General features: G+C 43.9%; 1 protein-coding gene across 1 annotated transcript in view; it reads right to left on the bottom strand.

Annotated features, from left to right (window-relative positions):
• The window catches only part of LOC115107263 (fibronectin type III domain-containing protein 4-like), an 80,341-nt gene that overhangs the window by 7,041 nt on the left and 58,471 nt on the right, over nucleotides 1-14,829 (bottom strand). The gene's annotated exons all lie outside the window — the stretch shown is intronic.

The following is a 14,829-nucleotide window of genomic DNA, read 5'->3' as shown; positions in this document are numbered from 1 at the left end:
TCACAGGCGGAGTCTTCATCTTTTATTATTTATACCTTTATTTAACACGGCAAGTCAGTGAAGAACAAATTCTTATTTTCAATGACGGCCTACCAGAACAGTGCCTTGTTCAGAGGCAAAACGACAGATCTGTACCTTGTCAGCTCTGGGATTCGAACTTGCAACCTTTCTGTTACTGGCCCAACGCTCTAACCACAAGGCTACCTGCTCTAACCACTAGGCTACCTGCTCTAACCATTAGGCTACCTGCTCTAACCGCTAGGCTACCTGCTCTAACCGCTAGGCTACCTGCTCTAACCACTAGGCTACCTGCTCTAACCACTAGGCTACCTGCTCTAACCACTAGGCTACCTGCTCTAACCACTAGGCTACCTGCTCTAACCACTAGGCTACCTGCTCTAACCGCTAGGCTACCTGCTCTAACCACTAGGCTACCTGCTCTAACCACTAGGCTACCTGCTCTAACCACTAGGCTACCTGCTCTAACCACTAGGCTACCTGCTCTAACCACTAGGCTACCTGCTCTAACCGCTAGGCTACATGCTCTAACCACTAGGCTACCTGCTCTAACCACTAGGCTACCTGCTCTAACCACTAGGCTACCTGCTCTAACCACTAACCACTAGGCTACCTGCTCTAACCACTAGGCTACCTGCTCTAACCACTAGGCTACCTGCTCTAACCACTAGGCTACCTGCTCTAACCGCTAGGCTACCTGCTCTAACCACTAGGCTACCTGCTCTAACCACTAGGCTACCTGCTCTAACCACTAGGCTACCTGCTCTAACCACTAGGCTACCTGCTCTAACCACTAGGCTACCTAGGCTTCCCAAAATCTGGGAACTCTTCTAAATCAAATCAAATTGTATTTCTCTCATGTTTCGTAAAACGGAGTAGACTAACAGTGAAATGTACTGAGGTAATAACTAGGCTATGTACACATGGTACCAGTACTGAGGTAATAACTAGGCTATGTACATGGTACCAGTACTGAGGTAATAACTTGGCTATGTACACATGGTACCAGTACTGAGGTAATAACTTGGCTATGTACACATGGTACCAGTACTGAGGTAATAACTTGGCTATGTACACATGGTACCAGGACTGAGGTAATAACTTGGCTATGTACACATGGTACCAGGACTGAGGTAATAACTTGGCTATGTACACATGGTACCAGTACTGAGGTAATAACTTGGCTATGTACACATGGTACCAGGACTGAGGTAATAACTTGGCTATGTACACATGGTACCAGTACTGAGGTAATAACTTGGCTATGTACACATGGTACCAGTACTGAGGTAATAACTTGGCTATGTACACATGGTACCAGTACTGAGATAATAACTTGAATATGTACACATGGTACCAGTACTGAGGTAATAACTAGACTATGTTCACATGATACCAGTACCGTATTGATGTGCAAGGGTAATGTAATTGAGGTAGATATGTACATATAGGTAGGTTTAAAGTGACTTGTCAACAGGATAGATTGTAAACAGTAGCAGCAGCGTATGTGACGAGTCAAAAGAGTTGGGGGTCAACGCAGATTCTCCGGGTAGCCATTGATTAACTATGTAACTATTTAGCAGTCTTATGGAATGGAGGTAGAGACTTGGCACTTGGGTACCGCTTGCTGTACGGTAGCAGAGATATCAGTCTACAACTTGGGTGGCTGGAGTCTTTGATCATTTTTAGTGCCTTCCTCAGACACCGTCTGGCAGTATATATAACAGTATATATAAGAGTGTATTGACATTTGTATATATACATATATATAGGGTATATAATAGGGTATATAATAGGGTATATAATAGGGTATACAATAGTGTATACAATAGTGTATATAATAGTGTATATAATAGTGTATACAATTGTATATAGTGTATATACTAGAGCATATAATAATATATATATTAGTTTATACAATAGTGTATATAATAGTGTATATATTAGTGTATACAATAGTGTATATAATACTGTATATATTCTTGTATATGTTAGTGTATATATTAGTGTATATAATAGTGTATATACTAGAGCATATAATAGTATATATAATAGTGTATACAATAGTATATACAATAGTATATTGTGTATATAATAGTATACAATAGTGTATATAATAGTGTATACAATAGTGTATATACTAGTGTATACAATTGTATATATATAATAGTGTATATACTAGAGCATATAATAGTATATATAATAATGTATACAATAGTGTATATAATAGTGTATTTAATAGTATATATACTAGTGTATATAATAGTGTATATGCTAGTGTATATCATTTTATATATAATAGTTTATATAAGAGTGTACATAATAGTATGTATACTAGTGTATATAATAGTATATATACTAGTGTATATAATAGTATATATAATAGTGTATATAATAGTATATATACTAGTGTATATAATAGTATATATAATAGTATATATACTAGTGTATATAATAGTATATATACTAGTGTATATAATAGTATATATAATGGTGTATACAAGAGTGTATATAATAGTATTTATATTACACTCAGAAAAAAAAGAAACATCCCTTTTTCAGGACTCTGTCTTTCAAAGATGATACAAATCCAAATAACTTCACAGATCTTCATTGTAAAAGGGTTTAAACATGGTTTCCATGCTTGTTCAATGAACCATAAACAATTAATGCACATGCACCCTTGGAAAGGTCGTTAAGACACGAACATCTTACAGACGGTAGGCAATTAAGGTCACGGTTATGAAAACTTAGGACACTAAAGAGGCCTTTCTACTGACTCTGAAAAGCACAAAAGAAAGATGCCCAGGGTCCCTGCTCATCTGCTTGAAAGTGCCTTAGGCATGCTACAAAGTGGCATGAGGACTGCAGATGTGCCAGGGAAATAAATTGCAATGTCCGTACTGTGAGACGCCTAAGACAGAGATACAGGGAGACAGGACGGACAGCTGATCGTCCTCGCAGTGGCAGACCATGTGTAACAACACCTGCACAGGATCGGTACATCCGAATATCACACCTGCGGGACAGGTACAGGATGGCAACAACAACTGACCGAGTTACACCAGGAACACACAATCCCTCCATCAGTGCTCAGACTGTCCTCAATAGGCTGAGAGAGGCTGGACTGAGGGCTTGTAGGCCTGTTGTAAGGCAGGTCCTCACCAGACATCACCGGCAACAACGTCGCCTATGGGCACAAACCCACCGTCGCTGGACCAGACAGGACTGGCAAAAAGTGCTCTTCACTGACGGGTCGTGGTTTTGTCTCACCAGGGGTGATGGTCGGATTCGCGCTTATCTTCGAAGGAATGAGCGTTACACCGAGGCCTGTACTCTGGAGTGGGATCGATTTGGAGGTGGAGGGTCCGTCATGGTCTGGGGCGGTGTGTCACAGAATCATCGGACTGAGCTTGTTGTCATTGCAGGCAATCTCAACGCAGTGCGTCACAGGGAAGACATCCTCCTCCCTCATGTGGTACCCGTCCTGCAGGCTCATCCTGACATGACCCTCCAGCATGACAACGCTGTGTGTTACAGGGAAGACATCCTCTTCCCTCATGTGGTACCCTTCCTGCAGGCTCATCCTGACATGACCCTCCAGCATGACAATGCCACCTGCCATACTGCTTGTTCTGTGTGTGATTTCCTGCAAGACAGGAATGTCAGTGTTCTGCCATGGCCAGCGAAGATCCCCCTCCCAGTTAGGGGAGTGATGAGCTCTACAGCAGAGTCTCACAACTCAATCGCTGGTTGAAAACTGTTTTCTGCCCCTCCCAAAAGATTGTTAGCCAGCCTGCCAGCTTAGTGGAGTCTGCCACTAGCATAGTCAGTGTAGTCAGCTCTGCTATCCCCATTGAGACTGTGTCTGTGCCTTGACCTGGGTTGGGCAAAACTAAACATGGCGGTGTTCGCCTTAGCAATCTCACTAGGATAAATTCCTGCCATTAGGATAAATCCATTCCTGCCATTATCGAATGAGATCGTGATACCTCACATCTCAAAATAGGGCTACTTAATGTTAGATTTCTTACTTCAAAGGCAGTCATAGTCAATGAACTAATCACTGATCATAATCTTGATGTGATTGGCCTGACTGAAACATGGCTTAAGCCTGATGAATTTACTGTGTTAAATGAGCCCTCTCCTCCTGGTTACACTAGTGACCATATCCCCCACCATCCCGCAAAGGCAGAGGTGTTGCTAACATTTACGATAGCAGGCTGGCTAATAGTAGTGTATATATGATAGGGTATATAATAGTATATACAATATGGTATATATAATAGGGTATATAATAGTGTATATATAATAGTATATATAATAGGGTATATAGTAGGGTATATAGTAGTATATACAATACGGTATATAATAGGGTATATAATAGTGTATATAATAGTATATATAATAGGGTATATAGTAGGGTATATAATAGGGTATATAGTAGTATATACAATACGGTATATAATAGGGTATATAGTAGTGTGTATAATAGGGTATATAGTAGTGTATATATAATAGGGTATGTTATAGTGTACATATAATAGTATATATAATAGTTTATGTAATAATGTATATATAATAGTATATATAATAGTATATATAATAGTTTATATAATAGTTTATATAATAGTTTATGTAATAATGTATATATAATAGTATATATAATAGTATATATAATAGTTTATGTAATAATGTACATATAATAGTATATATAATAGTATATATAATAGTTTATGTAATAATGTATATATAATAGTATATATAATAGTTTATGTAATAATGTATATATAATAGTATATATAATAGTTTATGTAATAATGTATATATAATAGTATATATAATAGTTTATGTAATAATGTATATATAATAGTATATATAATAGTTTATGTAATAATGTATATATAATAGTATATATAATAGTATATATAATAGTATATATAATAGTATATATAATAGTATATATAATAGGGTATATAATGGTGTGTATATGTTAGGGTATATAATAATGTTTATAATATGTTAATGGAAGGGACACAGAGATCTCACCGCCAAGACCATCATTAGCACTGAGTAGCATCTACCTTCCTATACAGTGGTACTATAGTAACACTGCTGGTAGCCAAAGGCTAGGCGACGTTGTCGTTCAGACACACAACAATGTTTGACAAATCGCCTCTATTACAAAGCAATACCAAATGTGTTCTCATTGCAATTTCATGCAGGTATTTTCTTCTTTAATTCACAGACTCCTAGGACCCCCTCCCGGTGGTTTGTATTCGGGAGTCAAATCTGAGGTGCCTTTATATCTAGGAAGCAGACGATCCTGAGACGGACGTGAAGTCAGCAAACCATTTATCTACCCATCAGGAGAAACTGGCAATTCAATCTTCTGTGTGTTGAATTCTTTATGAGGGTAAAGCGTAGCTGTACATTTCATACGCCAGAGAAAAGCCAATGTCGATGATATTGTTTATAAAGCACTCATAACACATTCATAAGCTATTTAATAAGAATGTAGATGGCCATTACCCCATACACTAAGAGGTGTAGAGATGGTCATTACCCCATACACTAAGAGGTGTAGAGATGGTCATTACCCCATACACTAAGAGGTGTAGAGATGGTCATTACCCCATACACTAAGAGGTGTAGAGATGGTCATTACCCCATACACTAAGAGGTGTAGAGATGGTCATTACCCCATACACTAAGAGGTGTAGAGATGGCCATTACCCCATACACTAAGAGGTGTAGAGATGGTCATTACCCCATACACTAAGAGGTGTAGAGATGGTCATTACCCCATACACTAAGAGGTGTAGAGATGGTCATTACCCCATACACTAAGAGGTGTAGAGATGGTCATTACCCCATACACCAAGAGGAGTAGAGATGGCCATTACCCCATACACTAAGAGGTGTAGAGATGGTCATTACCCCATACACTAAGAGGTGTAGAGATGGCCATTACCCCATTACCCCATACACTAAGAGGTGTAGAGATGGCCATTACCCCATACACTAAGAGGTGTAGAGATGGCCATTACCCCATTACCCCATACACTAAGAGGTGTAGAGATGGTCATTACCCCATACACTAAGAGGTGTAGAGATGGTCATTACCCCATACACTAAGAGGTGTAGAGATGGCCATTACCCCATTACCCCATACACTAAGAGGTGTAGAGATGGCCATTACCCCATACACTAAGAGGTGTAGAGATGGCCATTACCCCATTACCCCATACACTAAGAGGTGTAGAGATGGCCATTACCCCATACACTAAGAGGTGTAGAGATGGTCATTACCCCATACACTAAGAGGTGTAGAGATGGTCATTACCCCATACACTAAGAGGTGTAGAGATGGCCATTACCCCATACACTAAGAGGTGTAGAGATGGTCATTACCCCATACACTAAGAGGTGTAGAGATGGTCATTACCCCATACACTAAGAGGTGTAGAGATGGCCATTACCCCATTACCCCATACACTAAGAGGTGTAGAGATGGCCATTACCCCATACACTAAGAGGTGTAGAGATGGTCATTACCCCATACACTAAGAGGTGTAGAGATGGTCATTACCCCATACACTAAGAGGTGTAGAGATGGTCATTACCCCATACACTAAGAGGTGTAGAGATGGTCATTACCCCATACACTAAGAGGTGTAGAGATGGTCATTACCCCATACACTAAGAGGTGTAGAGATGGTCATTACCCCATACACTAAGAGGTGTAGAGATGGTCATTACCCCATACACTAAGAGGTGTAGAGATGGTCATTACCCCATACACTAAGAGGTGTAGAGATGGTCATTACCCCATACACTAAGAGGTGTAGAGATGGTCATTACCCCATACACTAAGAGGTGTAGAGATGGTCATTACCCCATACACTAAGAGGTGTAGAGATGGTCATTACCCCATACACTAAGAGGTGTAGAGATGGTCATTACCCCATACACTAAGAGGTGTAGAGATGGCCATTACCCCATACACTAAGAGGTGTAGAGATGGTCATTACCCCATACACTAAGAGGTGTAGAGATGGTGATGGAACTGACAGTGTCTGCCTCCCAAATAGTACCCTGTTCCCTTCAAATAGCACCCTATTCCCTTCAAATAGATGGTCATTACACCCTATTCCTTCAAATAGTGTATTCCCTTCAAATAGTCATTCCCCAAATAGCACCCTGTTCCCTTCAAATAGCACACTGTCACCCTGTTCCCTTCAAATAGCACACTATCACCCTGTTCCCTTCAAATAGCACTCTATTCCCTTCAAATAGCACCCTGTTCCCTTCAAATAGTACCCTATTCCCTTCAAATAGTACCCTATTCCCTTCAAATAGTACCCTATTCCCTTAAAATAGCACCCTATTCCCTTCAAATAGCATCCTATTCCCTTCGAATAGTACCCTATTCCCTTCAAATAGTACCCTGTTCCCTTCAAATAGCACCCTACTCCCTTCAAATAGCACCCTATTCCCTTCAAAAAGCACCCTATTCCCTTCAAATAGCACACTATTCCCTTCAAATAGCACCCTATTCCCTTCAAATAGCACCCTATTCCCTTCGAATAGTACCCTGTTCCCTTCAAATAGCACCCTAAGAGGTTCAAATAGACCCTGGTCCTTAAAAGCCCCATACACTTCAAAGGTGCACACTATTCCTTTCAAATAGCACCCTAGCACACTAAGAGGTTCAAAGCACCCTGGTCATCCTATTCCCTTCAAATAGCACCCTATCACCCTATTCCCTTCAAATAGCACACTATTCCCTTCAAATAGCACCCTATCACCCTATTCCCTTCAAATAGCACCCTATCACCCTATTTCCTTCAAATAGGTGTAAATAGACCCTGGTCATTATTCCCCATAACACTAAGAGGTTCAAATAGCACCATATTCCCTTCAAATAGCACCCTACTCCCTTCAAATAGCACCCTATTCCCTTCAAATAGCACCCTATTACCTTCAAATAGCACCCTATTCCCTTCAAATAGTACCCTATTCCCTTCAAATAGCACCCTATTCCCTTCAAATAGCACCCTGTTCCCTTCAAATAGCACACTGTCACCCTGTTCCCTTCAAATAGCACACTATCACCCTGTTCCCTTCAAATAGCACTGGTTCCCCAAATAGCACCCTGTTCCTTCAAATAGTGGTATTCCCTTCAAATAGTACCCTATTCCCTTCAAATAGTACCCCATTCCTTAAAATAGCACCCTATTCCTTCAAATAGCCCCATTACCCCGATACACTAAATAGGTGTTCCCTTCAAGATGGCACCCCATACTCCCTTCAAATAGCACCCTATTCCCTTCAAAAAGGTGTTCCCTTCAAATAGCACACTATTCCCTTCAAATAGCACCCTATTCCCTTCAAATAGCACCTATTCCCTTCGAATAGTACCCTATTCCCTTCAAATAGTACCCTGTTCCCTTCAAATAGCACCCTATTCCCTTCAAAAGCACCCTATTCCTTCAAATGGCACACTACCCTTTCAAATACACTAACCCTACTCCTTCAAATAGCACCCTATCATCCTATTCCCCAAATAGCACTATCACCCTATTCCTTCAAATGGCACACTTTCCCCAAATAGCACCCTATCAGAGGTGTCAAATGGCACATTACCCCATTTCCTTCAAATAGCACCCTACTAAATAGCACCCTATTATTCCCACATAACACCCTAAGAGGTTCAAATAGATGGTTCATTACCCCTACACTTCAAATAGCACCCTATTCCCCATCAAATAGCACCCTGGTACATTAAATAGCACACTACACTAAGAGCACCCTAGCAGATGGTCAAATACCACACTATCACACTATTCCCTTCAAATAGCACCCTAGAGATGGTTCAAATAGCACCCTATACCCTATTCCCTAAATAGCACCCTGTTCCTTCAAATAGATGGTATTCCCCAAATAGCACCCTAGCAGATTCCCTTCAAGATGGTCATTTCCCCATACACTAAGAGGTGTAAATGGTCACCCTATCACCCCCCTTCAAATACACTATCACCCTATTCCCTGTAAATAGCACACTATTCCCCAAATAGCACTAAGATATTCCCTTCAAATAGCACCCTATTCCCAAATACACTATTCCCTTCAAATAGAGATATTCATTCAAATACACTAAGACCCTGTTCCCTTCAAATGGCACATTACCCCAAATAGCACCCTAGCACCCTACTCCCTTCAAATAGCACCCTATCACCCTATTCCCTTCAAATAGCACCCTATCACCCTATTCCCTTCAAATAGCACCCTATCACCCTATTCCCTTCAAATAGCACCCTACTCCCTTCAAATAGCACCCTATCACCCTATTCCCTTCACATACCACCCTATCACATACTAACCTTGATGCTTCCGGGTTGAGATGGTCATCCGCGCATACACTGCAGGTTGTATAACTTTTCATTACATTTCATTATAGTACAACGGTCTGATTTGTCTAATCTTCAATTTCCTCTTAGCTACTACATAGTCGTGTTGTAGATAATTGGTCATTATCCCCATACATCTGTCCAACACGTGTCTACCGAGCACTGGTCAGTACTATCACACTCAACTGAACGTGTTGATTATGTAGTGTTAGCCTACATAGCTAGCTAATAGTTGTCTTTGCTGTCTTCGTGTCCAAGATAATTGTGTAGCTTAGAGTGTGGAGTCTTAGAGATAATTGCGTTATTACCCCCCTCCTATCTGCCTAGCAGCTAGCATACGTGTCACCGGCTACCGGCACTGTAGTAACTATCACACTAACCGAGGTTGATTAGTGTAGTATTAGATAGCTACATAGTTGTCTTTGCTGTCTTTATCCAAGATAATTGTGTAGTTTAGAGTGTGTAGTCTTAGGTGATTATCTTAATTCACCGAGAGGTGCTAGCCAGCTATTTTGTCGTTACCTTAACACTAGGAGACACTGTAGCTAGAATAGCCAACCAACGTTACTGAATAGAACTTTCGCATACACTAAGAGGTGTCCACAGGTAGTATCACTTTTTCACTTCATTTCATTACAGTCCCAACGGTGTGATTTGTTTGATTACCCCATACACTACAGAGCCGTGTTTCAAAGATAATTGTGTAGTCTAGAGCGATTTTCTAAGTTAGCTAGCCAGTCATTGTCGTTCTCCTACGCAACGTACACTAAGAACACTGCTAGCTAGCCAGCTAGCTCCCGATAAGCAGCATTGTCAAACTTCACACTCAACGGTACACTAAGGGTAGTGTCAACAGATGGCCTACCCCATTACTCTATCATTTTAATCATTTTAGTCAATTAGATTCTTGTCAAGCTTAACCCTGAACATTCGAGACGTGTAGTCCACTTGTCATTAATCTCCTCTGCATTACAGCCTCTTCTCTAGCCTGTCAACTATGTGTCTGTCTATCCCTGTTCTCTCCTCTCTGCACAGACCATACAAACGCTAAGCATGGCCGCAGCCACCCTATCTGGTGGTCCCAGCACGCATACCCACGTAAGTTCCAGGTCTCCGAGCCTCTGGAACTGCCGATCTACCCCAACAAGGCAGAGTTCATCTCAGCCTATGTCTCCCTCCAGTCCCCGACTTCACTCTGAGGAAACATGGATCACCACAGACAACACCGCTATCCTACTGCTCTCATTCGTCCGCCCACGTGCTCTCGCACACCCTAGAGCTTCTGGTCAGAGGGGTGGTGGCACCGGGATCCTCATCTCTCCCAAGTGGTCATTCTCTCTGGTCCCCTTACTCATCTGTCTATCGCCTCCTTTGAATTCCATGCTGTCACAGTTACCAGCCCTTTCAGAGGTGTAACATCCTTATCATTTATCGCCCATCCAGGTTCCCTAAGAGGTTCATCAATGAGCTTGATGCCTTGATAAGCTCCTTTCCTGAGGACGGCTCACCTCTCACAGTTCTGGGCCTTTAACCTCCCCACGTCTACCTTTGACTCATTCCTCTCTGCCTCCTTCTTTCCACTCCTCTCCTCTTTGACCTCACCCTCTCACCTTCCCCCTACTCACAAGGCAGGCATACACTCATCTTTACTAGATGCTGTTCCTCCACTAACCTCATTGCAACTCCCTCCAAGTCTCCGACCACTACCTTGTATCCTTTTCCCTCGCTCTCATCCAACACTTCCCACACTGCCCCTACTGGTGGTATCGAGAACCTTCGCTCTCTTCCCCCTACACTCTCCTCTTCCATCCTATCATCTCTTCCCCTGCTCAAACCTTCTCCAACCTATCTCCTGATTCTGCCTCCTCAACCCTCCTCTCCTCCCTTTCTGCATCCTTTGACTCTCTATGTCCCCATCCTCCAGGCCGGTGGTCCTCCCCTCCCGCTCCGTGGCTCGATTACTCATTGCGAGCCACAGAACAGGGCTAGCACTAAATGGAGGTGCCTCCCTGCAGACCTGGCATCCTTTCACTCCCTCCTCTCTACATTTTCCTCCTCTGTCTCTGCTGTAAAGCCACTTTCTACCACTCTAAATTCCAAGCATCTGCCTCTAACCCTAGGAAGCTCTTTGCCACCTTCTCCTCCCTCTTGAATCCCCTCCCCCTACACTCCTCCCTGTCTGCAGATGACTTACCCCATTTTGAAAAGAAGGTCACGACATCCGATCCTCGTTTGTAAGTCAAACGACACCGCTGGTTCTGCTACCCCATACCCTGTGCTCTGACCTGGTCTTACCCCATACTCCAGATGACATCTCGAGGTTGTGACGGCCGGCCGCCCAACAACCTGCCCGCTTGACCCTATCCCCTCCTCTCACTCCAGACCATCTCCGAGATGACCTTTCCCCATTACCCCATACACTAATCAACTCATCCCTAGAGATGGCTACGTCCCTCCCCTTCAAGAGAGCGAGAGTTGCACCCCTGAAAAACCTACACTCGATCCCTCCGATGTCAGAACTATGACCAGTATCCCTTACACTCTCCAAAACTGTTGAACGTGGTCATTAGCTCCCATATCACTATCCAAATCAGTCAGGTTTCAAGATGGTCATTCAACTGAGACTGCTCTTCACTGTATCACGGAGGCGCTCCGCACTGCTAAAGCTAACTCTGGCCCTCTGCTCCATCCACTAGAGATCGGTGCCTTCGATACTGGAACCATCAGATCCTCCTCTCCACCCTCTCCACTAAGGGTGTCCGAGACGCTTGCCCTTACCCAGGTCGCACTAAGGGGCGTGGCGAGATGGTCATTACCCCTCTCACCACTGGTGTCCCCCAGGTGTTCTAGGCCCTGGTCATTCTCCCTATACACTAAGTCAGGCTCTGTCATAGATGGTCTTACCCCATACACTAAGAGGTGTAATCTTCTCATTTCCCATTACCCCATTCACTAAGAGGTGGCGAGATGGCATTCTGCATGTCTGGCAGACATATCAGTGTGGATGATGGATCATCACCCCATACACTAAGAGGTGTAGGGGAAGACTGCCCGTCATTACCCCATCACGGTTGACAACTGTATTGATGGTCCTTACCCCAGAGCGCTAAGAACCTTGGCGTGAGATGGTCATTACCCTGTCATACACTAAGAGGTGTGGATGGTCATTACCCCATACACTAAACATCCGCAGAGATGGTCATTACCCCATACACTAAGAGGTGTAGAGATGGTCATTATCTCCCATACACTAAGAGCTGTGGCTGGGCTCCCTGATGGCCATTAAACCCCATACACTATCCAGAGGTGTAGAGATGGTCATTACCCCATTCACTAAGAGGTGTCCGCTCTCTCCATGGTCATTACCCGCATACACTAAAGACCATGGTGCTTGCCTACGGAGCTGTGAGGGAACGGCACCTCACTACCTCCAGGCTCTGATCAGGCCCTCACCCAAACAAGGGCACTGCGTTCATCCACCTCTGGCCTGCTCGCCTCCCTACCACTGAGGAAGTCATTCCCCTCAGAGGTGTCAAAACTGGTCATCTGGCCCCCAATGGTGGAACAAACTCCCTCAACGCCAGGACAGCGGAGAATCACCACCTTCCGGAGACACCTGAAACCCCACCTCTTTAAGGAATACCTAGAGATGGTCATTCTCCCCTCCCCTAAAAGACCTAGATGCACTATTGTAAAGTGGCTGTTCCCCTGGATGTCATAAGGTGAAAGCACCAATTTGTAAGTGGAACTGGATAAGAGCGTCTGCTAAATGACTTAAATGTAAATGTAAATCACCCTACTCCCTTCAAATAGCACCATATTCCCTTCAAATAGCACCATATTCCCTTCATAGTGCCCTATTCCCTTCATATGATGCTTTCTATATAGTGAGTATGGTGCCATTTGGGACGCACAGTTCTATTTTACATCACAGAGGCTCCTGTCTTCAGAGGCTCCTGTCTTCAGAGGCTCTTGTCTTCAGAGGCTCCTGTCTTCAGAGGTTCCTGTCTTCAGAGGCTCCTGTCTTCTCTCCTGTCTTCAGAGGCTCCTGTCTTCCTCCTCTTCAGAGACTCCTGTCTTCAGAGGCTCCTGTTCCTCCTTCAGAGACTCCTGTCTTCAGAGGCCCCTGTCTTCTCCCTGTCTTCAGAGGCTCCTGTCTTCAGAGGCTCTTGTCTTCTCTCCTGTCTTCAGAGGCTCCTGTCTTCAGAGGCTCTTGTCTTCTCTCCTGTATTTAGAGGATCCTGTCTTCAGAGGCTCTTGTCTTCTCTCCTGTCTTCAGAGGCTCCTGTCTTCTCTCCTGTCTTCAGAGGCTCTTGTCTTCAGAGGCTCCTGTCTTCAGAGGTTCCTGTCTTCAGAGGCTCCTGTCTTCTCTCCTGTCTTCAGAGGCTCCTGTCTTCTCTCCTGTCTTCAGAGACTCCTGTCTTCAGAGGCTCCTGTCGTCAGAGGCTCCTGTCGTCAGAGACTCCTGTCTTCAGAGGCCCCTGTCTTCTCTCCTGTCTTCAGAGGCTCCTGTCTTCAGAGGCTCTTGTCTTCTCTCCTGTCTTCAGAGGCTCCTGTCTTCAGAGGCTCTTGTCTTCTCTCCTGTATTTAGAGGATCCTCTCTTCAGAGGCTCTTGTCTTCTCTCCTGTCTTCAGAGGCTCCTGTCTTCTCTCCTGTCTTCAGAGGCTCCTGTCTTCAGAGGCTCCTGTCTTCAGAGGCTCCTGTCTTCAGAGGCTCCTGTCTTCTCTCCTGTCTTCAAAGGCTCCTGTCTTCAGCGACTCCTGTCTTCAGAGGCTCCTGTCTTCAGAGGCTCTTGTCTTCTCTCCTGTCTTCAGAGGCTCCTGTCTTCAGAGGCTCCTGTCTTCAGAGGCTCTTGTCTTCTCTCCTGTCTTCAGAGGCTCCTGACTTCAGAGGCTCCTGTCTCTCCTGTCTTCAGAGGCTCCTGTCTTCTCTCCTGTCTTCAGAGGCTCCTGTCTTCTCTCCTGTCTTCAGAGGCTCCTGTCTTCTCTCCTGTCTTCAGAGGCTCCTGTCTTCTCTCCTGTCTTCAGAGGCTCCTGTCTTCAGAGGCTCCTATTCTCCTGTCTTCAGAGGCTCCTGTCTTCTCTCCTGTCTTCAGAGGCTCCTGTCTTCTCTCCTGTCTTCTCTCACATTCTCTCCTGTCTTCTCTCCTGTCTTCAGAGGCTCCTGTCTTCAGAGGTTCCTGTCTTCAGAGGCTCTTGTCTTCTCTCCTGTCTTCAGAGGCTCCTGTCTTCAGAGGCTCCTGTCTTCAGAGGCTCTTGTCTTCTCTCCTGTCTTCAGAGGCTCCCGACTTCAGAGGCTCCTGTCTCTCCTGTCTTCAGAGGCTCCTGTCTTCTCTCCTGTCTTCAGAGGCTCCTGTCTTCTCTCCTGTCTTCAGAGGCTCCTGTCTTCAGAGGCTCC

The sequence above is a fragment of the Oncorhynchus nerka genome, linkage group LG24 (assembly GCF_034236695.1).
Source record: "Oncorhynchus nerka isolate Pitt River linkage group LG24, Oner_Uvic_2.0, whole genome shotgun sequence".
Classification (NCBI taxonomy): Eukaryota; Metazoa; Chordata; class Actinopteri; order Salmoniformes; family Salmonidae; genus Oncorhynchus; species Oncorhynchus nerka.
The sequence above is the reverse complement of the archived record's forward strand: the minus strand, read 5'-3'. Positions and strand labels throughout refer to the sequence as shown.